The sequence below is a fragment of the Phacochoerus africanus genome, chromosome 15 (assembly GCF_016906955.1).
Source record: "Phacochoerus africanus isolate WHEZ1 chromosome 15, ROS_Pafr_v1, whole genome shotgun sequence".
Lineage (NCBI taxonomy): Eukaryota > Metazoa > Chordata > Mammalia > Artiodactyla > Suidae > Phacochoerus > Phacochoerus africanus.
The window spans coordinates 36,082,153-36,105,455 of NC_062558.1; the positions used below are offsets into that span (position 1 = coordinate 36,082,153).

Below are 23,303 nucleotides of genomic sequence, written 5' to 3' on the forward strand. Positions count from 1 at the left end.
TAGGGACCCAAGGTTGAAGGAGGGGGAGAAGTCTGTAGGTAACTAAAGTACGGGATAGCTTATTGGGAAGTTTAGGGCCCCGAATGTGAAGATGAAGACTTGAATTCAAACCCTGTTTCCCCCTCTTAGTCACATAGCTCATCCCCTCTGTAAAATAATCCTCTGGCATAAAATAACTATTTTACATTATCTGTAAAATAATCCTCTTCTCTTGGGTTTATTGCCAGGTCTAAATGAGATAACATGGGAAAGCTTTTAGCACAGTGCTGGGCACATAGTAGCAGCTCAATAAACGGTAGCCACACTCATTAAGAATGAGATAATTGTGCTAATGGAAAAGTGAGAACATGGCATTGGGAGCATGGCAGAGGATCCCTGGCAGGTTAAAGAGCTGGGTTCAAGCCAGGTGCAAGGAAGTGGGGGTGGGAGGTGCTGTAGTCTGAACTGGAAAATTGGGAGGGGGTTGCCTTCGCCGATGGGCAGCCCCACCCTTAAAAGGAAAAAAAAAATTGCAAATAGGAACTTCGAACCTGCGGCTTATATTGGATGTAAGCCTCTCTTTCTGGGAACAAGGGTCAGGAAGGCAAATCAATGAACTTAAAAAGTAAAAGTGGGTAAACTGATATGAGGCCCTGCCTGCCTTCCTCACCAGGCAGTTGTGGGGCCTCACAGACCACCGCCATCAGCCTGGGAAATCATGAACGCACCGTGGTGGCATAGGACCCACCGTAGGCAGGTCATCAGACCAAAGCCGAGCTTGAGAAAAGATCTGTTGCTTGGATAAGGAACAGATTCGGTTGCTCAACCCAACCTGTCCTTATTGCCAGAGCCCTGGTCCAGTATCCTCTCTGGCTCAGATGGAAACACCAAGACATTGGGGAGGTGACCGGCTCATGTCCTCAGAGCTGAAACTGTGGGGAGCTGGAACTTCTGTCCAGTGTTCCCCGCCAGGAGATGGTCCAGGCAGTGTCCCCAGGAACTTCATGGCTCCTGTCCAGACAGAAGGAAGAGGCTGGCAAGGTGACTCCCTGCTCAGGACTGTGCAGATTCCTAAAAGCTCTGTGCCTGGGCTGCAGCCTCGCATCCCTGCCTCGCCCTTCCAGTCTAAGCCTGAGTTTTTCTTAAACAAGAAATTACCAGTTATCATTCACTCTGAAGAGACACCCGACCGGCTCGTCAGCATGGCTGGCCACCTTTGATCTGCCTCCAGATGCAGCCATTACTCACGTTGCTACCCCCCTAACTTCCTCTTTCCAAGCTGCGAATGTAGCAACAATAGCTGACATTACCAAGTGCCAGGCACCTCACGTTCAGACTCTCATTTAATCCCCACCACAACCGATGAGATAGGTTTTAATCTATTATCCCCATTTTATAGATGAGAAAACTGAGTTCAAACAAGAGAACAGACCCACCCACGGACACCCAGCTAGTAAGTGCCTCAAGTCAGGATTTAAACCCAGATTTTAGAGGCTCCACAGCCCACTTGCTGCCAGTAACCCAGAATGCCCCTCTGTTCCTCTGACAAGTGACCACTAGGGCAGGCCAGGACTGGGGTGAGGCCAGCAGGGTACAGAATATTAGGAGGCACCCACTGTCAGGGTCAGACCACTGGGGGCTGGGCACTGGCATGACTCGAGAACAAGTGCCTCCTTGAATTCTGGGCCCTAGGCACCTGCCCCAGCCCTGCCTCTAGGTAAATGCCCAGGTTTAGTGGCTTGTTGCCCAAACCAAGGTGAGGGCTGCTCCTAGACAGGAAAAACGTTCTGGTTAAACGAGCTATGACCAGAGTTTTTTCTCCCACTCTTACACGGGTGGAGTTTTCAAACCCCACCCCCACCCGCCCAGAGACTCATCCTAGGAAAGGGTGCCTAGACTGCAGGTCCCATCCCTGGGACCCCTTATCCAGCTTCCCTGACAGCCTGTGAGCTGGTGGCAGAGGAAGCCAGCACTTGCCTTCCCTTCCATCTTTCACCAGGTCTCTCCCCCGCAGAAACGTCCCTTCTGGATGAACTCAGTGGTACAGGCTCTGAGCACTGGAGTTAGACAGGGGTTTGAATCCTGCCTTCACTTCTGACCAGCTGTGTGATTTTGGACAAGGACTTTCTTCTCTCTGTGCCTTGGTTTCCCCATCTGTAAAATGGGACCAATGATGCATGCTTTGCAGAGTGTATTTGTTGCCTGCGGCTGCTCTAACAATTATCACCCACTGGGTGGCTGAAAACAGCAGAAGGTTATTGTCTCACAGTTCTGGAGGCCGGAAATTCAAAACCAAGGTGTCAGCAGGGCTGAACTCCCTCTCGAGGCTCTGGGAGTGGATCCTTTGCTTCTCCTGCCTTCTGGTGGTACCAGGTGTTCCCCAACTGATGGAGCATCACCCCGACCTCCACCACCTGTCCTGCCATGGCCTTCTTCCCTGTGTCTGTGTCCTTTTCTGTCTCTCATAAGGACATTCTCACTGGATGTGGGGCCCAACCTAATCCACCATGGTCTCATCTCAATTCTAGCTTAGCTGTGTCTACAAAGGCCCTATTTCCAATGAAGGTCGCATTCTGAGGTTCCAGGTGGACATGGATTTCGGGGAACACTGACCCCCCTGCTCAGAAATGGGTCTGGCCCTCAGCCCTTCCAGCAGCCTTCTCCTGAGGCTATGCTGTCAGTGTCATGTGTCAACTTGATGGGGCCACTAGGTGCCCAGACATTTGGTTAAATACTCTCTGGGTGTGTCTGTGAGGGTGTTTAAGGATGCGATTAGCGTCTGGATGGGTTGACTGAGTAAAGCAGTTAGCCCTCCCCACAGTGGGTGGGTCTCATCCAGTCCCTCAAGGGCCTGAGTTGATCAGAAATGCCTAGAGGGAATTCCACTTTCTCAGTTGAGTATTTTTGAGCTGGGAGGCAGTCTCTTCCTGCCCCTGGACTGGAACTCCCAGCAGTGGCTCTCCCGCTGGCCCGTCGTGAGTCTTTTCAGCCTCTATAAGTGTGCCAGCCGATTTCTTATCTCTTTTTCTCCTGCTCCCTCTTGATAGATCTATCAGGTATATAGGTATACGCAATACCTATATCATATATATATGATATATGATATACCTATATATATATACCTACAGTTGCCCTTAGTATTTGTGGGGGATTGGTGCCAGGAGCCGCAGTAGATAGCACAATGCAAAGAGGCTCAAATCCTTTACATAGGAGTTCCTGTCATGGCGCAGTGGTTAACGAATCCGACTAGTGCCCTTGCTCAGTGGGTTAACGATCCGGCGTTGCTGTGAGCTGTGGTGTAGGTTGCAGACGCGGCTCGGATCCCGCGTTGCTGTGGCTCTGCGTAGGCCGGTGGCTCCAGCTCCGATTCGACCCCTAGCCTGGGAACTTCCATATGCCGTGGGAGCGGCCCAAAGAAATAGCAAAGACAAAAAAAAAAAAAAATCCTTTACATAAAATGGCACAGTACAGCAAATATCTGCAGATGTAAAGTCCACGGATAAGGAGCACCGACTATACATCTAACCCTATATGTGGATTCATCTATATCATCTATCCTACATATAGGATATCTATTTCATACCTCTATCTATTTATGCAGAATTATCTATATAGATACAATTATATAGAGACACATGTCTGCATATGGACAGTTCTGTTTGTTTCTCTGGAGAACCATGACTAAGACAGAGGCTTTTCCTTTCCCCTTGGAAAGAGGAAAGAAGCTTCCAAGAGCCGTGTGCGTCCTCAGGCTCGCCTCTCTGGCTTCTGAGTAAGTGTGGGGGAGGAAGAAGCTGCCCAGACCGCCCCCCCCCCCCCGCCCCCGCGCCCCATCTGAACTGTACTTTCCGTGGAAATAAACTTTCCCAGGGAGCCTCCCTGCCCCCGGCTATGCTTCACCCAGAGCCTGAGTCAAAACCACGTGGGTCAGAATGGGAAAGACACCTTCGTGGGGGCCTGGATCCTGGAGCTGTGCATCCAGTTGTCACATGCCCATCGGGAAGCCATGACGATGGCAGTTTGCAAGGGGAAGAGCTGGGGGTCAGAGGAGAGGAGCCCAGGGGCACATGGCTTTTCCTGGGCCAAGTGTTTGAAGGTTAAGATGAACACGCTGCACCGCAGCCCTGGGCACTGGCTTTTTGAGAGGAGACATGCTTTGTGCTGGACCAGACCTGATGATGTGCCTTCACTTGCTTTGTCCCAAGCCACCTTGTGAAGTGGCAGTCACCCCCAGTCTGCAAACAGGGCTCAGGGAGGCTCCAAGAAGGGCTGTCCTGACTCAGGGGATCGTGCAACCAGCAGAGTCAAACCTGAGCCTGCCCATCCCCGAAGCCCTCCCCCTCCCTCTCACCACTCCTCTCCCAGGTCACACTTCTCTTATCTTCCCCATCCTTCCTGGCTGGGGCAGGTGCGCTGTGGGGAGGGGGGGCAGGGCAGGTGGGCCCTTCCTTCCCTCCTCTGGTCTTCATTCTTCAGAGTGAGAAAGAGCCTGGGTGTTTGAGTGAGTGAATTATGTGTGACCGGGGTCTGGGTTTGCGTATGGGTGTGTGCGTGTGTGTGGCTTTACAGATGAGCAGGGAAGGGATGGATGGGAATAGACATTCCTCGGAGGCTGGGCCCAGCCAGGGGGGCACCCCCACCCCCACCGTCCCCCACCCCGCTCCTCCCTCCCCTCCCACAGCCTCTCCTCTCTCTTTCCTCCCCTGGCCCTTCCCCGAGGATTCTGTCGGCAGCCTGGGACAGATGAAAAGAGCGACGATAGGGCGGGCACATCGCAGGGGGGTCAGCAGGGGCTAAGCGGGTCAGGGCCCTCGTCGCTGCCTCCCCAGGTTCCTGAACGCCAAGGATTACGGCTTCAACGTCTGCTGTTTAATCAGCTGGTAGCAATTTAACCATTACACCCCAGTGAGAGAATCCTAGACATTTCCTACAGGAGGGGGAGAGGGGAAGACTAAGATGGGAGGAATGCAGGAAGGCGGGGGAAAGGAGACACAAAACAGCTTTATTAAAAAGAAAAAGAGGAGAAGAAAAGGAATGTGATCTGTAATTGTATCTCAGTTTGAAATAAGCTCCCCGAGCTGGGTGGGGAAGCAGACCCCAGGAGACGCTGGAAGGGGGAAGCTGCAGGGCTGAAATGGGGAAGGTGGGTGCCGATGGGGGGCGGGGGACATTGGAGGAGCTCAGCTGTGGGATATGAGAAGGAGTTTGGTCTCCCGGGTTGAGGGGTGGTCTCAAATCCCAAGGAAGGCCCTGCCCTTTGCAAGCCTTGCTGGATCTGGCCCGGCTGAAAGTGGAAACTGCAGAGCAGTTAGGCAAGAATTGATTCACTTTGCGCCACTGGTTTATCTGTAAAGTGCTTGGAAAATGAGATTGGCAGGCGAGGTGAGATTCTTTATCAAATGCACCTTCTTTCTGTAAAAAAAAAATAAAACAAAAATCTTCTCCTGCTCACTCCCTTTTTTTCCGGGCCCTGATGTGCCTTAAGTGCTCATACCTGCATCCAGGTGACTCTGTCATCAGTTACTACACTTGGCTCCCATGCCAGGCAGGAGAGACCCTCCTTTGTGTGGCTTGATGCAGAGCCCTGGGGAATGGCTGTCGGGGGCGGGGGACTTGGAAGAAAACCAGGATGGCATTTAGGGCATGGAAAGAGTGCCACCTTGAAGTCTGTCTTGGTTGTCTGTCCTTGGTTGGCTGAGTTAACTGGGGCGAGTCGCTAAGCCTCTCTGAACCTCAGTACTTCACTTTTGATTTACAGAGGCCAGCACACTTTTTCTGCAAAGGATCAAATAGTAAATATCTTTGCAGGCCATGCAGTCTCTGTGGCAACCATTCAACTTTGTCACCGTAGCGTGAAAGCGGCCATGGACATCCACAAATGAACAAGCATAGCTGTGTCCAGTACAACTTTATTTACAAAAACAGGCAGCTGGCCCACAGGCTGTAGTTTGCTTAACCATAATCTACAAAATAGAAATGATGATGCTCCTGGGGCTTCATTAATTAAATTAAACACAGTGGCGTGTGATAGCACATGGTCAGGGTCCAAAACACATTGGCTGATTGTCATCCAGATGGAGTGAGCAAGACAGCTGAGGCTTCTCTGACCAACAAACTTTCTACCAGCTTTCCATCATTTCACGTTAGGCACAAGCAGATGCTGTGATTAAGTCAGTGAAGAAGCCACTAGTGGAAATTTAAAGGGACAAGGGCCTGGACATTGAAGAGCTAGGCTTTGCAGGGTGAATAGGAGTTTTCAGAGAGAGGATATGGGGCATAAAGGGAAAGTAATGACCTTCCTGCTCAGGGGAAACATACGTGTATACATAGACACAAAGGCAGGAGGGTCCAGGATGGGCCATGGGTATGGAGAGGGTGTGGGAGAGAAAGAGGAAGGAGAAAGAGAGGTGTTATACCAGGGCCCTCCCTGTGCCCTACTTTGGGATTGTTTCAGGCTAGAGCAGGTATTTGAGGCCCAACAATCAAAGGGCTTCTCGGCTCTGCCCTCTGACCTTCCCTCTGCCCTTCTTCTCAATGCCTTACAGCCCCAAGTGACTCTTCACTGCTTCCAGACAAAGAGGCTGTAGGGCGTCATGCTAAAAGCATGGACATTGGAGTAACTGATGTGGTCTCAAATGCCCCATTTGAACATTTGCTTGCTCTGTGATCTTCAGTAAATGCCTTCACCGCTCTGGGCCTCCATTTTCTCATCTGCAAAATGGGGGTTAGGATCTCACCTACCCAACAGGTGTCCTATTGGAGGATTTCATGGGATGATGGGATGAGGAAAGGCAGTGCTTAATACAGGGCTTTCCTGTCACATAGTAAGCACTTAATAAACAGAAGCTATTAGTATTATTACCATTAGTACTATAATATTTTATAATTATAATTACTACCATTATTATTATTCTCTCTTGTGCCCCTCAGCCCTCGCTGCCAAAGGGTCTTAACAAGCTATGGGGACACATTGGTGCCCAAGTCTGAGAGGCCTCAGCCCTTCACTCTGCCACAGGGCAGGGATTTTGAGCACTTCAAAAGCATCCAGTGTGACTCCCTCAGTGTTAGGTCGGGGAACTGGGAGACTGAGTACCAAGCGTGGCAGGCGTATCACTTCCTCTATCCCTTATGGCACTTCTGTATGATTCGCTTTCCCAGCCCCTTTTCCTAGAGGAGGAAACTGAAGTTTAGTGAGGGATTAAGTGACTTCCTCAAATTCAAATGATATTATTATAAATGATATTATGGCATTGGCAGTCTGGGGTTTGAAACGAAGATGGCATCCCCAATCCCGGGCGCTTTCAGTGTCACACGACAGCGCCCCACCTCCTGAGAACCAGCCTATGCAAGCATCAAACCCGCCACCTTGGTAGGGTGACCAGTCATCCAGCTTTATCCAGAGCTAAGAAGGGTCCCAGACACCAGACTTTCAGGGTTAAAACAGGGCAGAGGCCCTAGGCAAACACAGGGTCCCTCTACATCTTGGTGTTATGGACACCGGGCCCTTAGGCCATCAGTCTCCCAGGTCTGCCTTCAAATGAATTAGCTTCCTGCCCTGCATTCGGACCCCCTTTCCTCTGTGCAGTGCTGGGTGTGGATAGAGCCTCCAACGGCCATGGCTGTGAATCCCCGTCGATTTTCCAAAGTGAGCCTTTGTGAAATCACCTTAGGGCACAACGTCCTAAAATTAAAGCATTAGTTAAAATACATAAAACATGAAACAGCGAAAGCAATGGAAACAGCTGAAATAGTATAATAAAACATGTCATTACAGCAGATTAGGATGAAAAATAGTTCTTGCATTATGCCCCGAAGGTTGGCAAACTGGGACTTCGTAAATATGTCAAGAAATGTACACACAAACGCACACGCAGAGATATTTATATACGAACTCGCAGAAGCAGTGGAAACAGCTGAAATGGTAGAATGATGTGCTTTTCGAGGGTATAGTGTGTGTTCTTGCCTCAGTTTATATAACATGATCAGATACATATTGAGGAGAGGGGCAGAGATTCTGGAATCTGCAGTGTTGTCAGGCTCTGCAAGTTTCCATCAAGAGTTCTCTGGAAGTTAGAAGCAATCTGCACAAGATCAGCTTTCGGACCCCCGCGCCTTCGCCTATCAGAGGTCTCCCTGGATGGTTACCTCGGTGTGTGTGGCTCTCCTGCTCTGGTCCCACATGACCCCACATTCCTGCTGCTAATGGGTTCACAGTCTGTTTTGACATATGGGGGGTGGGGGTGTGGGGAGAGGTTGAATTTCTAACAAGGAAGCGGCAAGCCAGCTTCTGCCCCTCTATTACTCCAACCGGGATTGACTGATACTCACACTTGGGGCCCAGGGGAGGGGACATAGCTGGGTGACCAGTCATCCCTGTTTGCCTGAGGAATGTCCCAGCTCAAACACTAAAACCTCTCAGTCCCAGGTAAACCAAGATAACTCATCCCCTAACATGAAGTCCCACTCCTGTGGCTCCTTCAGTGTCCAGCTTCCTTCTATTATGTTGTTAAACCAAAGATGGACAAAGCCAGTGAAATCACCTCTACCCATTCCTGAGTCATCCTTCCCCCACTGGATGCAAAAAGGAACACATAACTCAGGTTATACAAATTAGCAGAAAGATATGAACTGTTTCGGTGCCACCAAAGTCCCACTGCCCAGCGATGATCAGCAAATAAGTAAATTGCTTCTGGGTTGATCTTTCCAGAGGGTCTTAGTGTCTGTTTTATTTAAGCACGGCATCTGTGATAGCAAGGCTCTCTTGGAGTGATAAATTGTGTCCATATTTACTCTTTTCCTAAAGCTAATTGTTGGGGGGGGGGGGGTTGTGTTTTAAATACCTTTTTGATGTGCTAAGAGCTCCCCGTGAGGTAAATAAACAGACCGTTAGGTTTCGCCCAGAAGTGTCTGCAGAAGCACCATCTCCTAATTCGCAGTAGTTAATGGACATTAACCTCTCCAGCTCCCTCTCTCCACTCACACCCTCATCCTATAATCATTGTCATTACTTATAATAACATTTTACACTTGTAGGTCAGCTTTCCTTTCTAAGTGCCCGAGTCCCGCCTAATGAGTAGCTTTTGAATCTAAATAATGAAGTATTTGCCCTTCTCAGGTTTCCACATCTAGGGCCAAGAACACTTTCCCTGCCCCGCCCCCCACCTTTGGTTGGAGCCTGTGCACGAGTGCAAGGACACACACATTCACACCCAAAGGCACAGGCACTCACACAGGCATACATGCACACCCTCGAGCATTTACACACACACACACCCCCTCTGAATTACCAACAGGCACTAATATCACTTGTCCTTTCCTTAACTTCCACATGCAGGTAATCACGATAGCCACCACTTCTGGAGCGCTTAAAGCCTAGCGGGCTACTGTGCTAAATAAAGCACGCACATCATTTTTACAGTAACCCTTTGAAGGAGGTAATCAGCCCATTCTACAGACAGGGAAGCTGAGGGTCCCAGAGGTGCAGTGACTTCTCAGGTTCACACGGCTAATAAATTACAAAGCGCCATTCCAACCCCTGTGACTGTCACCAGGACCCACACTCTTAAGCCACCAATGACCCAAATGACCCCAGCCAACTCACACCCTTCAAATGCCCTTGACCTCTGTCCTTGGGCAAACCCTGGTGGGAGAAAAGTCCAGGGACCCCCATCTTCTGAGTAGCATTTTGCAGCTACAGACCACTGGAGACAGTTTGCCCAATTACAGGGGCCAGAAATAGCGCCATCCTTTCTGGACCCAGCATGGCGTTGTTTCAGGCTGGACCTGGAGTTGCCATCTCCCAGAGGAGGCTGAACTGAGCCTGGCTGGACCCTACTGTGCCTTGAGGCCCCAACCCAGTCCCTTGCCTCCCCTTCCGGAAGGATATAGCACTTTTCCTTCTTTCCAGCCAGGAAGGAGGAGAATGTCTGTGGTCTGTGTCACAGCTGCCACCACAAGGCAAGGGCCTCCGAGAGACAGAAGCCCTAAGGAGACAAGACTGTGGCAAGGAGGAAAAGAACCCGTCCCCTCGGCATCCTTTCTGTTGGCAGCTTGAAGCTATTTAAAGCGTCAAACGTCCCCCATTTGGTTTCGAGGCAAACGCCACTTGGCTGGGGAGGGGCCCCATTTTCAGCAAGTGTTCTAGCAGAATGCCAGAGACCAAAATTATATGCCTTTCCCTCACAGCTTAAAAAGCAGCCTTCAAGGGGGTTTTGCCCATGTATAATTCAAGAAGCGCCGAAGCTGGAAACTGCAAACTCGGTTAGATTTTCCTTCCCCGGGAGGATCTTTGTCTCAAGCCACAATTGTTTAAAATTGCAGTGTCGCGTGCGTGGAAGGGAATGGCGCTGACCCCTTGTTCAGGTGACACTTGTCAGGCCCTTCTCATTGAGGAGCTGCAAGGAGACACACAGCGGAAAACCTGAGTGGCTTTGGTCTGCATCCAAAGTTCTTTTTCTCTCTTTTTCTTTGTCTTTTTCAAGAACACAGAAGCATGAAGCAAATAGCAACCCTCCCTGCTGGAGTTTGGTGCTCAGTGTCTCAGAGGCCCTGAGGACATCTTGCTGCCTGGGGGTGGCAGCTTAATGCCCAGAGACTTTCAAACGACCAGCCTGAGCATGTCACCCAGCTCCCACCCAAATTAACAGGCGACCAAGAGGCCAGGACACTGGGGTCCTCCTGCAGATTGCTTCCCCCTTATGGACCTTGAAGGAGCTGGCCCTGAATGTAATCATAATTTCCTCTGTCAAAGGACATGATCAGGAGTTCCCATCATGGCTCAGTGGTTAACAAATACGACTAGGAACCATAAGATTGCAGGTTCGATCCCTGGCCTCACTCAGTGGGTTAAGGATCCATCCGGCGTTGCCGTGAGCTGTGACGTAGGTCACAGAAGCGGCTTGGATCTGGCATTGCTGTGGCTGTGGCATAGGCCAGTAGCTACAGCTCTGATTAGACCCCTAGCCTGGAAACCTCCATATGCTGCAGGTGCAGCCCTAGAAAGACAAAAAAAAAAAAAAAAAGGACATGATCACTAGGGTCAGCAGCCCTCCAGATGATCTCACCTCCTGGGGTGTGGCAGGAAGGCAGACTCTAGAATCAGGGGGATCTGGATTCAAATCTCTGCACTATTACCCAGAGGCTGTGTGAGCTTGAGCAAGTTGCTCAACCTCTCTGGGCCTTCTTTTTCATCATCTATAAAATGGAGCTAATTGTGCCTGCCTTGTGGTGTTGTGAAGATCAAAAAAGACTTGAGTGTTTGCCTGTAGTGCCCAGGACTGGCCTCTCTGTCTGGCATAGCAAGCCCAGTGCCTGCAACCATAGTACTTTTAGAAGCCCCTAAATATTTAACTTTTTGAAATAAACAAGTTGCATACTTTGCATTGGTATAAAGGTGAATATAACTGAGGTGGATTGCATTCATCTTCATAATTATGAAGTCATGAAAAATAATTTTTTTGGCTACACCCATGGCATGTGGAAGTTCCTGGGCCAGGGATCAAACCCATGACACAGCAACAACCAGATCCTTAACCTACTGTGCCACAAAGGAACACCAATTTTTTGTGTTTTTTTATGGGGAAAGCTACCACAAAAGTCAGGATGTGGCCCCAATAATCCCCACCAAGCATGTTATGATCACTTCCTATAAACCTCATAGCCCTCTATGGTAAGTATTATGAACCTCATTTTAGAGTTGGGGGCTTGGAGAGGTTCAGTGACTGTCAAGGCAACTCTCCTGTTGAGCCCTGTTCTCTTCTTTGTAAGCACCTGATTTAAATTGGAAGTCACTTTCATATAGTAAAAAACAGAAAAGGAGGTTAGCTTGGCCCTGCCTTCGGCAGGGTCACATGTGGAGCCTTAGCCCAAGCATCCCCCCCACCAGGGTCTTGGCCCCATCCACAGACCACTTGTGCTGTTATTTACCCAAGAAATTTATTTAAATTATTTACTGGAATTGATGTAAAAGAAAAATGGTCTATCCTTACCATGAATAGAAAGCTGGGATTACTTGCCATAATTTTAAAAAATACCTAAGTATTAAAACTTTAGGAGTTCCAGTATTAAAACTTTAGGAGTTCCCTGGTGGCTCAATAGGTTAATGATCTGGCGTTGTCATTGCTTTGGCTCAGGTCACTACTGTAGTGGAGGTTTGATCCCTGGTCCCAGAACTTCCACATGTCACATGTGTGGCCAAAAAATAAATAAATAAATAAATAAAGTACCTAAGTATTAAAATTTTAACTGTTCACACATGGACCACCTGAAATCATCTTGCATCAGGACTGGGAATATAGACAGATGAATGAGGGTCAAGATTATGCAAGTAAGGGTCAAGGTCATATGAGTGAGGGTCAAGGTCATGCCAGTGAGGGTCAAGGTTATTTTGAACGAGGGTCCAAGTAGGGTGAATGAAGGTAAGAGCCCTGTCTTTATTATCAATCTTGATATTTTGTTCCTCATGGATGTTTTTCATTGATCTTAATTTTTAAAAAGTCACTGCCTGTATTTATTTTCTCCTGATGACTGAGTTTTGGGGCCACCCCTTAAATTTTGGACCAGAAGCAAGTGCCTCACTTGTATTGTGTCACCCTTGTCCAGCTTTGAGAAACCCAGTCCAAGGTCAGTGACTTCCCAGGCTGGCATCCTGGAGTAAGTCAGTCCAAGAAACAGTGAATGGAGATGTTCCAGGGAGGCAGAGGCAGGGCGTGGAGATCAGTGTGGGCCCAAGTGGTGGGCAAATGGATTTTGAGAACTATTTTCAAGACCGAATTAACTTCCAAGCCTGGAGGGACCATTAACTTCTGCTCTAGACTCCTTTTAATGGACTGAAGGCTCACTCCCCACTCCAGGTAAACCGCTTACCCCGCCTCCCTCATTCGCCCTAGGCCTGGTGTTTATAAAGCCATTTGCACTCCCAGGAGAAGGGAGAATGAATGGTGATTGTTTCATCATTAAGTTAACTCAGCGACAACTCAGACACAGCATGGGGATGTCCCCGTTCCTGTCCTCCCGCTGACCCATGAGTGTCCACTGTCTGTAAATACCACCCAAGGCCGTGAACAGGTGTAAGATGCGGCCGAGTGAGCCCAGGCTGGGGCTGGAATGCAGAATTGCGTCTTGAGCGTGCAAGGTTCTCAGGCTGTAGAGTTCCACACATTTCACAGGCCCTTTCCAGCAAAGCTAATTAACTTCCCGCTCCCCCAGGCACCAGTGTAGAGCAAGGCAGAGGAATTATTGATGTGACCGAGTTTCCTAGCAGCTGGTGGCTTGGGGTCGCCTTCTTGTGCTGATCTGAGCAGGGAACTAGGACCTCGAAGTATGCACTCATGCACGGGAGCACAGACACACCTGGGCCTGAAATCCCAGCATTTGATATCATAAAGCTTGTGGGGGAGCTTTCTGAAATGCACTTTGCTCTCCTCGAAAAGGGGACCCCTGAGCCTTTGTGGGTAAATGATCTCACATGGTTGGGGTATGTTCTCAAAGCTAGGGTTTGGGATGAATGGGACACCAAAGGGAAGACAGGAAGCCTGGGGAAAAGAGATGCTAAAACACCTACAGGGAACATATCCAGAGTGCCAGAGGCAGTGGGGGACACGTTCATTCCTTGATTCACCCACAATACCTGCCATGTGCCCAGCACTGGGCTAGAGTCTAGGGATACAGTGGTGAACAAGACAGACAAACTCCCTGCTCTCCTGGAGCTCACACTCTACGTGGAAGACAAACGATAAGCAACCAACCAACTCCTTTTCTCAGCCTCTAAGACCTTTTATGATCTGGCCCCTGGCCTTGTCTCATTACCTGTCACTTTCGCCTGGACTGCCAAACCCTAGCCACTAGGCTTTCTTTTATTTCTTAAACATCCCAAATTCATCCCCACCCCACCCCCAGCCCCCCACCCCCGCCCTTCCCTCTGCCTGGAGCATGCTTTCCTGGATCTTCACATGACTCTCTCCTTCTCATCTCTCAGATCTCATCAAAAACATCCCCTCCCCAAGAAACCATCCCTGACCATCCCCATCTAAATTTCCCTTTCCCTCTCTGTCACTTTCCAGCCCATTGCCTACTTTTATTTTCTTCTCAGCACTTCTCACCATCCTGAATAACTATTGGTTTCTGGGTTCCATGTCTTTCTTCTCCATGTAATTGTGAGCACCTTAGAAGTAAAGACTTTGGAGTTCCCGTCGTGGCGCAGTGGTTAACTAATCCAGCTAGGAACCATGAGGTTGCAGGTTTGGTCCCTGCCCTTGCTCAGTGGGTTAAGGGTCCGGCGTTGTCGTGAGCTGTGGTGTAGGTCGCAGACGTGGCTCAGATCCCTCGCTGCTGTGGCTCTGGCGTAGGCCGGTGGCTACAGCTCCGATTCAACCCCTAGCCTGGGAACCTCCATATGCCTTAGGAGCGGCCCAAGAAATGGCAAAAGACCAAAAAAAAAAAAAAGAAGTAAAAACTTTGTCTAGATAAAGAAAGCAAACAAAAAGTTAATAAGCGATTGTGATGTGTGACCCCAATGAGCAGCCCAGTGAGAGAGGATAATGCAGACTTGTGTGACCTGTTCAGGGCCTGAGGGGTGGGAGTGGTCAGGGAAGGCCTCTCCAAGGCTGATGTCTAAACTGAAGCCTGAGGGCAAGAAGGAGGGAGGCTGGAAGGTAGATGGGGGCCTAGGGAGGTTTCAACTCCCGTGGGAGTGGAACCCAGAGGAGAAAATCCCAGGATGGCATTTCTCAGTGACATTTTTCAAGGAACTGAAAAGACACCCCCCCTGGACAGTCAGGCCCGGGTTTGAATTTCAGCTCTGCTGCCTCCCAGCTGTGTGACCCTTAGGCAAGTCACTTCCCTCTCTTGGCCTTAATCTCCATCTTTATCAAAAGGGGATTAAAATGCCTTCCTTGAACTGTTATTAAAATCACATAAGGTAGGAGTTACTGCTGTGGCACAGCATGATTGGCTGCATCTTGGGAGCACTGGGAGTTTGATCCTGGCCCCATACAGTGGGTTAAGGATCCGGCATTGCCAGAGCTATGGCCTAGGGGACGGACCACTGTGGCTCGGATCTGATCCCTGGCCTGGGAACTCCATATGCCATGGGGCAGCCAAAAATGGGGGGAAAAAAATTACATAAGATAGGAGTTATGGAGTTCCCGTCGTGGTGCAGTGGTTAACGAATCCGACTAGGAACCATGAGGTTGCGGGTTCGGTCCCTGCCCTTGCTCAGTGGGTTAACGATCCGGCGTTGCCGGGAGCTGTGGTGTAGGTCACAAACGTGGCTCGGATCCTACGTTGCTGTGGCTCTGGCATAGGCCGGGAGCTACAGCTCCAATTCGACCCCTAGCCTGGGAACCTCCATATGCCGTGGAAGCGGCCCAAGAAATAGCAAAAAGACAAAAAAAAAAAAAAAGATAGGAGTTACATGGTGGCCCAGCGGGTAAGGATTCAGCATTGTCACTGCTGTGGCTTGGGTTCAATCCTGGCCTCAGGCAGGGCCCCCCAAAAATTATATAAGATAATATAGAAAGCATTTGGTAGAGTAGAAGCTTAATAAAGTAAAGCTTAATAGCTTCCTACTTGCCTTCCCTTCACAAGGGTGTTAGGATACACCCCAGGCTGCCAGGACAGGACCCTCTCCACCCCCAGGCCTCATGTCCACTACCTTTGCCCCTCTCCTTGTGTCTGAATCCCAAGTCCCCCACTGCCCTGTTTCTCCCATAAGTACAGCCCACTGGACACCCCCAGGGCCTCTGTCTACAACCCCCTCAGGGAAAGCTGCTCAGAGATGGCAGTGGCAGCTTGTCCCCCATCAGCAGCTGAGCTGGGACCAGACACCAGATCATCTAAATTCAAGACCAGCATACCTCCCATTATTCCAGACTGAGTTTCAGAGCCAGGAGGTTGTGGTTGCTCACAATCAAGGATGCTCCACTCTTCAGTTTCAAGACCCAGGCGGCAATAGCGCTGACCTGGCCATTCTCGAGCTGAGACAATGCCAGCAGGATGGTAGCAACTACCAGTTAAGGAGAAGTCAAGGAGCTAGGCATGTTGCCAAGTAAGTTCTTTACAGATATGATCTGATTTTGCAGTCTCAGAAAACTGCAGGAGCATAAAACAAATGAGGACTGCAGGAAAAAAAAAAAAAGAAAAGAAACCACAGGAGGTATTGTAGTCCCATCGTATGGATGAGAATGTTAAAACTCAGAGGTGAAGTGGCTTGTCCAAGATCCCCAAACTGTGACACAAGGTTTATAACCCAGGTAAGAGGAAGAGAGAAAGGCAAAAGGATGCAGTGACTAAATCAACTCCCCTTTTAAGGAGTTTTCCTGAAAATTCTACCCATACTCTAGTACTTCCACATACTATTGATCAGAAATGGCTTGGTATCTACAAAGGAAGCTGGGAAGTGTAGGGTTTTTTTGTTTTTTTTTTTGTTTTTTTTTTTAGGGTGGTCTATTGCCACTTAACAAAAATCAAGTTAGATTGCCAAGGAAAGGGGATATAGATATTGAGTGGGCAAGCAACAGAATTTTTGTCTGTAGTGGTTTATGTACTTGACACATTCCCTCCCTGTTAAAAATCATACTGATTCCTTGAGGCTTGGCTCAAATACCACCACTTCCCTAAAAATCTTACCTGGAATCCTGTAGCTAGAACTCATCCCCCTCTACCTGCATTGCTCAACACAGTAGCCTAATGCGGCCACTGAACAATGAAATGTGGCTAATGTAACTAATGAAATTTTTAATTAAAATTGCTTAATTTTAATTAATTTAAATTTAAGTTTAAAAAACTAATACTGTATCCAGTTATTGGAAAACTTTAAGTTTGTTTGGAACAACTTGAGTGTGTGAAACTAATTCTTCGACCATAAATTTTGAAATCGAACTACAGATCAAGTATTTTCAATGAAAATTTAGCATCTGAACTGAGATGTGTTATACTTACACACAGATTTCAAAGACATAGTACAAAAAAATGTAAATGATCTCATCAATTTTTATATTGATTACATGTTGAAATAATATTTGGGTATATCAGGTTAAATTAAATATCATTAAAATTAATTTCATCTGTTCCTTTTTCCTTTTGGATGTGGTTATTAGAAAAAATTTAATTATGTATGTAGCTCTGCGTGTATGTCTTTGCATATCTCTGCTTTCTCTCTTCTGTATTTGAGTCACTTATTAATGTCTTGTCTCCCTACTCTGTGTGCATGGTTACATAAGAGCTGGAATTTAGTAGGATGTATGGCAACTATTTATTGAGCACTTACTCTGTGCTAGATTTGTGGGGGGGGTTGGGGTTTTGTTGTTTTGGGGGGGTTTTTTTGGTCTGTGCCTGGGCCAGGGATTGAACCTAAAATACTGCAAAAACAATTCTAGATCCTTAACCCGTTGTGCCACCAGATAACTCTGGGGTTTTTAACCTAAAAATTTTTTTTCAACAATTACAGATTCACAGGAAGTTAAAAAAAAAAAAAGGACAGGGAGGTCCCACATAACCTTCACTCAGTTTCCCCCAGTGACAATATTTTGCATAACTGTCATAATCTCTAAGCCAGGAACTGGCCTTGGTACAACTGACCAATTATTCAGATTTTGCTGGTTTCAGGTGTATTGGTTTGTGTGTATGCGGACAATTCTTTTTTTTTTTGTCTTTTTGCCATTTCTAGGGCCACTCCTGCGGCATATAGAGGTTCCCAGGCTAGGGGTCCAACCAGAGCTGTAGCTGCTAGCCTACACCATAGCCACAGTAACTTGGGATCCAAGCCGCATCTGCAACCTACACCATAGCTCACGGCAATGCTGGATCCTTAACCCACTGAGCAAGGCCAGGGATCGAACCCACAACCCCGAGGTTCCTAGTCGGATTTGTTAACCACTGAGCCACAACAGGAACTCCTAAGTGAACAATTCTATGCAGTTTTAACACATGTAGATTTGTGTAAACATCATCACAATCAAGATACAGTACCTTTCCATGACCACAAAGTTCCATCATGCTACCTTCTAGCTATAACTGCTCTCCCCTAGTCTCTGGCAACCATTATTCTCCATTTTGTTATTTTGAAAATGGTATATAAATGAAATCAAACAATATGCAAACTTTTTTTTTTTTTTTTGGCTTTTTAGGGCTGCCCCCGAGGCATATGAAAGTTCCCAGGCTAGGTATCGAATCAGACCTGCAGTTGCTGGTCTGGGCCACAGCCACAGCAACACGGGATCTGAGCCGTGTCTTCGACCTACACCACAGCTCATGGCAACACTGGATCCCTAACCCATTGGGCAAGGCCAGGGATCAAACCCACGTCCTCATGGGTACTAGTCAAGTTCATTAATCGCTGAGCCATGACGGGAACTGCAGTATGCAAACTTTCGAGATGGCTTTTTTTCACTCAGCATAAAGGCCTTGAGAGACATCTGAGTTATTGCAAATATCAATAGTTCATTCCTTTCTATTGCTGAATAATATTCCGCAGTATGGGTGTACCACAATTTTTTTAGTCCATCCTCTAATTGAGGAACATTTAGGTTGTTTCCAGTTTGGGGTAATTATGAATAAAGCCACAATAGACATTCATGTACAGGTTTTTGTATGACCATTACTTTTTATTTCTCTGGAATAAAGGCCCACAAGTGCAACTGTGTATCACATTTTTTGTGACATCATTTCACTACGTATATTCTCTATTTGTGGTAGGCAGCATGTGAGAGGAGCAGGAAGTATTGGGCCTTGAAGAAACACCCCAGAATTTGGATTTTGCTCCATCACCCACAGCAGGCAATGGTCTCAGTTCAGGCCTCTGTAAAATGGGTGTGTTTAACACAACACTCAGGTTCATGAAGCAGACAGATAAACATAGGCAACAGTGTGACAGATGGTAGGAGTTTTACAAATGCAGATTTCCTTCCTTGCATCCCCTGTGGTTCCCAGCACAGTGCCCACGAGGACATGGAAGGTGTGGGATCAAGGAAGGAAGCTGGGGGTGGGGGGTGGGACTGGCAAAGAATGAACAGAGCCCAGCTGGGGTTTCTGAACAGGTGGGCGGGCTCACAGACTCCACACACAGTCAGGATCTGGCCTAGAAAGGAGGCCGACTACTTGGCTGGATTGGAATCCCTTCTCAGAGTGGCAGGTGGCAGGTGCATGCTGCCTGGTTAGCAGGTGCTTGTGTCTGGCAGTGTCAACAGAGGCTCAGAATTGTTGGAGAGCTCGCCTCTCCATTGTCCCCACATTCCACCAGAGGCCAGGGAAGAGAGCCCATCTCTTCTATTGTGGGTTGTCTAGAATTAACTAATATTTGCTATGAGCATTTACTATGCACATAGACCCTGTGCATAAAACATCCACACAACAGAAAGAGACTTTCATTCTCATATTACACATGGGAGAAAAAAGTCTCAGAGAGGCAATATTAGTTGCCCAGCCCTATCTGCCCTCAACCCCCTTGATTTGGTCCCTGTGCTGCACCACTCCAGAACAACCAATCTCCTCTATCTGTCACCTGCATGCCATCACAGCAACCCTTTCCCTCCTCTACCATCCTAGTAGAAGGAACCAATGTAGTTCCCATCCTAGTACTGGGAACTAATGTAGCCCTAAACCCCTCCTTGAGAGTAAGAGTAAGGCTTGCCCTGTGGTTGGATGTATAAATGAGGACGCTTTTTACCACATTAACAAACACTCAACTCAATCTGACTTATATCAAAATGAAAATATATTGGCTTCATTAACCAAAATGTTCAGGGAAATTAGTTTTAGGCACAGCTGGATCCAGGTGCCCAAACGTTATCAGAAATCTGTCTCTCTCTTTTAGCTCATCTTTATTTGTTTGTTTGTTTGTTTGTTTCTTGTTTTGACTTCATTGGGTTTTGTTTTGTTTTGTTTTTTGCTTTTTAGGGCCGCACCTGCGGCATGTGGAAGTTCCCAGGCTAGGGGTGGAATCAGAGCTGTAGCTGCTGGCCTCCACTTGACTTCATTGTTGAATAGCAAGAATGGTCATCATCAGCTCCAAGGCTGCCTCCTATAAGTTTAGCAATCTCAGTGAGAAAAGAGAGCCCCTATTCCCAGAGAGTTCCTATCATGGTCCCAGGATTGACCATCACCGGACCTCATGTGCATGACATGCCCAGTCCCATCAGTCACTGTGTAGCCAGGAGAATGGGAATCACAGATTGGCCAGGCCTGGGAACACGTGTCCACCTCTAGAGTTGGGGGCAAGGGATCCTCTTCCATCTAGAGTAAGGCTGTGAGGGTGGGATGATACCCCAAAGGAAAAAAATGGATGGTATTACCAGGAGATAAAATGGTATCTGGGGAGTTCCCTTTGTGATTCAGTGGAAACAGATCTGACGAGTATCCATAAGGATGCCAGTTCAATCCCTGGGCTCACTCAGTGGGTTAAGGATCCAGCGTTGCTGTGAGCTGTGGTATAGGTTACAGATGCGGCTTGGATCTGGTGTTGCTGTGGCTGTGGTGTAGGATGGCAGCTGTAGCTCCAATTTGTCCCCTAGCCTGGGAACCTCCATATACAGAGAGTGCAGCCGTAAAAAAAAAAGAATCTGGACAGGAGTTCCCTGGTGGCTCAGCAGGTTAAGGATCCAGCATTGCCACTGCTGTGGCTTTGGTTACTGCTATAGCACGGGTTCTATCTCTGGCCTAGGAACTTCGGCATGTTGTGAGCACAACCAAGAAAAAAAAACGTATGTGGACAAACCAAACAAACATAGAATGTCTCCTCCTGCCCCTCTCACCCCAAAACATTTCAGCTGCATTACATCTCTACCTGTGCCAATTTGGAAAGGGGGAGATTCCCTGTGGTGAGTGATGCTGGAAAAATTACCAGTGGCCCTAGGAGACCAAATAGGAGCCACCAGTCATTTCAAGGGCAGCGGTTTGGGAAAGACAAGCTTTCAGGGCGTGTGAAGCTTGACGTTATCTATTTTGTTATCTCTATAGAAGCTTTCTTTCTCCATTCTAATGACTTCAGCTCTTCAGAGGTATTGAAATTGGAAACTTCACATTGAGAGGCCAATTGCCAGAAGCTCACAAGTCAGAGAACTTGATTCCTTCTTTGTCTTGAACCTGGAATAGAGGTAGGGAAAAGTCAGGGGTCCCCCAACCTCCTATGGCTGTGTTTCTTTAGCTTTGGAGTCAAGATCACAGCCAAAGACTTCCACTAGCTGGCTCTCAGAGTTTGGGTCAGGCTGGGGCTTCTCAGAAACCACCAAGCTGCAGAGGTTCATGAAATCCCCATAGCTTACTTGGAATTCACAGCTTTCCCTCATGTCATTTTTTGTTCAAAACCCCAGTCAACCCTAAGTAAAGGGACAGAGCCGCCACACAGAGAACAAAATGCTCTTCCGCTCTGAGCCCTTCAGCTCTGGCTGTACATGAGCACTTTTTTTTTTCCCCTAACACAGGAAATTCAGAAAACCAGCACCAGCTCATTTTTTTTAAAAAGGGGACTCACACATACAAGAAATAATAATAAAACCTTTTCAAACTTGTCCAGAAACTTGCCCACAGCACTTCTGGCCACGTTTGGGCTGGGCCTTTGTGACGTCACACTAGCAATCAGCCAATGGGCCGGTGGCTCCAAGTTCCTAATCTGCATATTGCCTTGCATTGGTTCAAATTTCAGGACCATCTGTATTGTGGTGGTTTCTTTATATTCAAGGTTACCCACATCAGGCAGAGGGACAAACTCCACTCCTGGCCTTTCTTGCCCAAGGATCAGAATCAAGACAGTCAGTCCTTTCTGGGAAAGGGGCCTCATGGAGGTTATGAAATCCAGTGGGGTGTGGAAGGAGAAAGTGTTGGCAGTCCAGAAGGGATGGAAGCACGAGGTGGCTCCTTGACCCCGTCCTTCCTTTCCTGACTCCACCAGCACCTCCCTTGCATTTCCCAAGTGATTTAATTATCTATTCTTTGTCTCAAGGACTGTCAGCCCCGAAATTTGGGTGAGGAGAAATCAGACACAGGTTATTTAAATTATTATGCGTGATTTTATCTTGCTGACTGGTAGCTCAGGCATGTGAATTGAACATGCAAATGTGAGCACAACAACATGCATAATTTAAGATCCTCAAATTAACAAAGGGGAAACAATTGAGTAATCTTACTGCTTTCTCTGAAGCCCAGTTTTCCGAGACTGTTGTAACTTTTTTTTCCCAGCTGTCTGAAAGGAGGACTTGGAAAACAGAAGGATTTGAAGCAGAAGGGTGTATGTAGCTACTGATGGCAAAGAAAAGAAAGTAGGAAGATTTCGATGTTAAAATGTAGTTACATTTCACTTAGGTATCATTTAATTTGGATCTGGTGTAAATAATCTCAAGCAAGATTCCCTTTACTTTGTGCTATCAACAAATATGGCATCTGATAGAGCTCTGTTTCTCAACTCCCAAGGTTTTGATTTGACAGGTCTAGGCAGAAATAAAGACATTTAAACAGGTATCCCAAGTGTTTTCTGACAGAAGAGGACTACAGTTGAGAAGCTCTGTCTTGATTTTTAAATATTTACCCCAATGGTCTTCACGAACTATTGAAATAGCTCAGCAACTGAAATACTTTAGCATGAAAATTATCTCTTTGATTGTCTACCATACCCAAAAGCTGTGCAGAAACCCCTACTCTAAACACTCAAAGAACTGAACCTGACACAGGAGCCACCCTAACTATGAAGAGAGGTGGAACAATCATGACAATGTGTGTTGAGGACCTCATACCACAGGGCTTAACTGATCAAGGGCTTCAGTGCTGGTTCTGATATTGCCAGAGATGCTGCTCCCAGCCCACGATTGAGCACAGCAGCTGTACTCCAAGGGCCTTGCCAAGCCTTCCCCTAGATGCGCAGTGGTCTAGGATGCTTCCCACAAGACCTTCCTTCCCTCTCTTCTTCACTGGGGCTCTGATGGTCCTCCTAACTTCCCTGACTCCATCCCTGGTTTTTCTCACATGAACCTTTCCCCTAAGAAGAAACTTCTGCTTTGAATCCCATCAGGTTTTGACAAAGAACTTAATAGTATAACAGAGGTGGCATTTTTGGACCTTCTTTTATTGAGATGCTACTTCCCCTGCACTTTGTCCACCTTATTTTCTAAGAGGAAGAGCAGAATGAATATCATCTCAAGAATGCAGATCATATGATGTAGGGGAAGCCCATCCAGACAGGAAGAGGAAGGGCAAGCACTTTCTTGAGGACTCTAGGCATCATTTTATGAAAACAATTATGTTCTATTACCAAATAAGCCTCATATATTCACATAAGTAGACCCCTCCCCCACTTCCCTATGCTCCTTCTTTTGCGACTATACTTTCTTCCAGGTAAT

The 23,303-nt window shown here is 47.7% G+C and overlaps 1 protein-coding gene across 1 annotated transcript in view; it reads left to right on the forward strand.

Annotated features, from left to right (window-relative positions):
- Positions 1-23,303, forward strand: part of SPRING1 (SREBF pathway regulator in golgi 1) — a 322,500-nt gene that overhangs the window by 266,392 nt on the left and 32,805 nt on the right. The gene's annotated exons all lie outside the window — the stretch shown is intronic.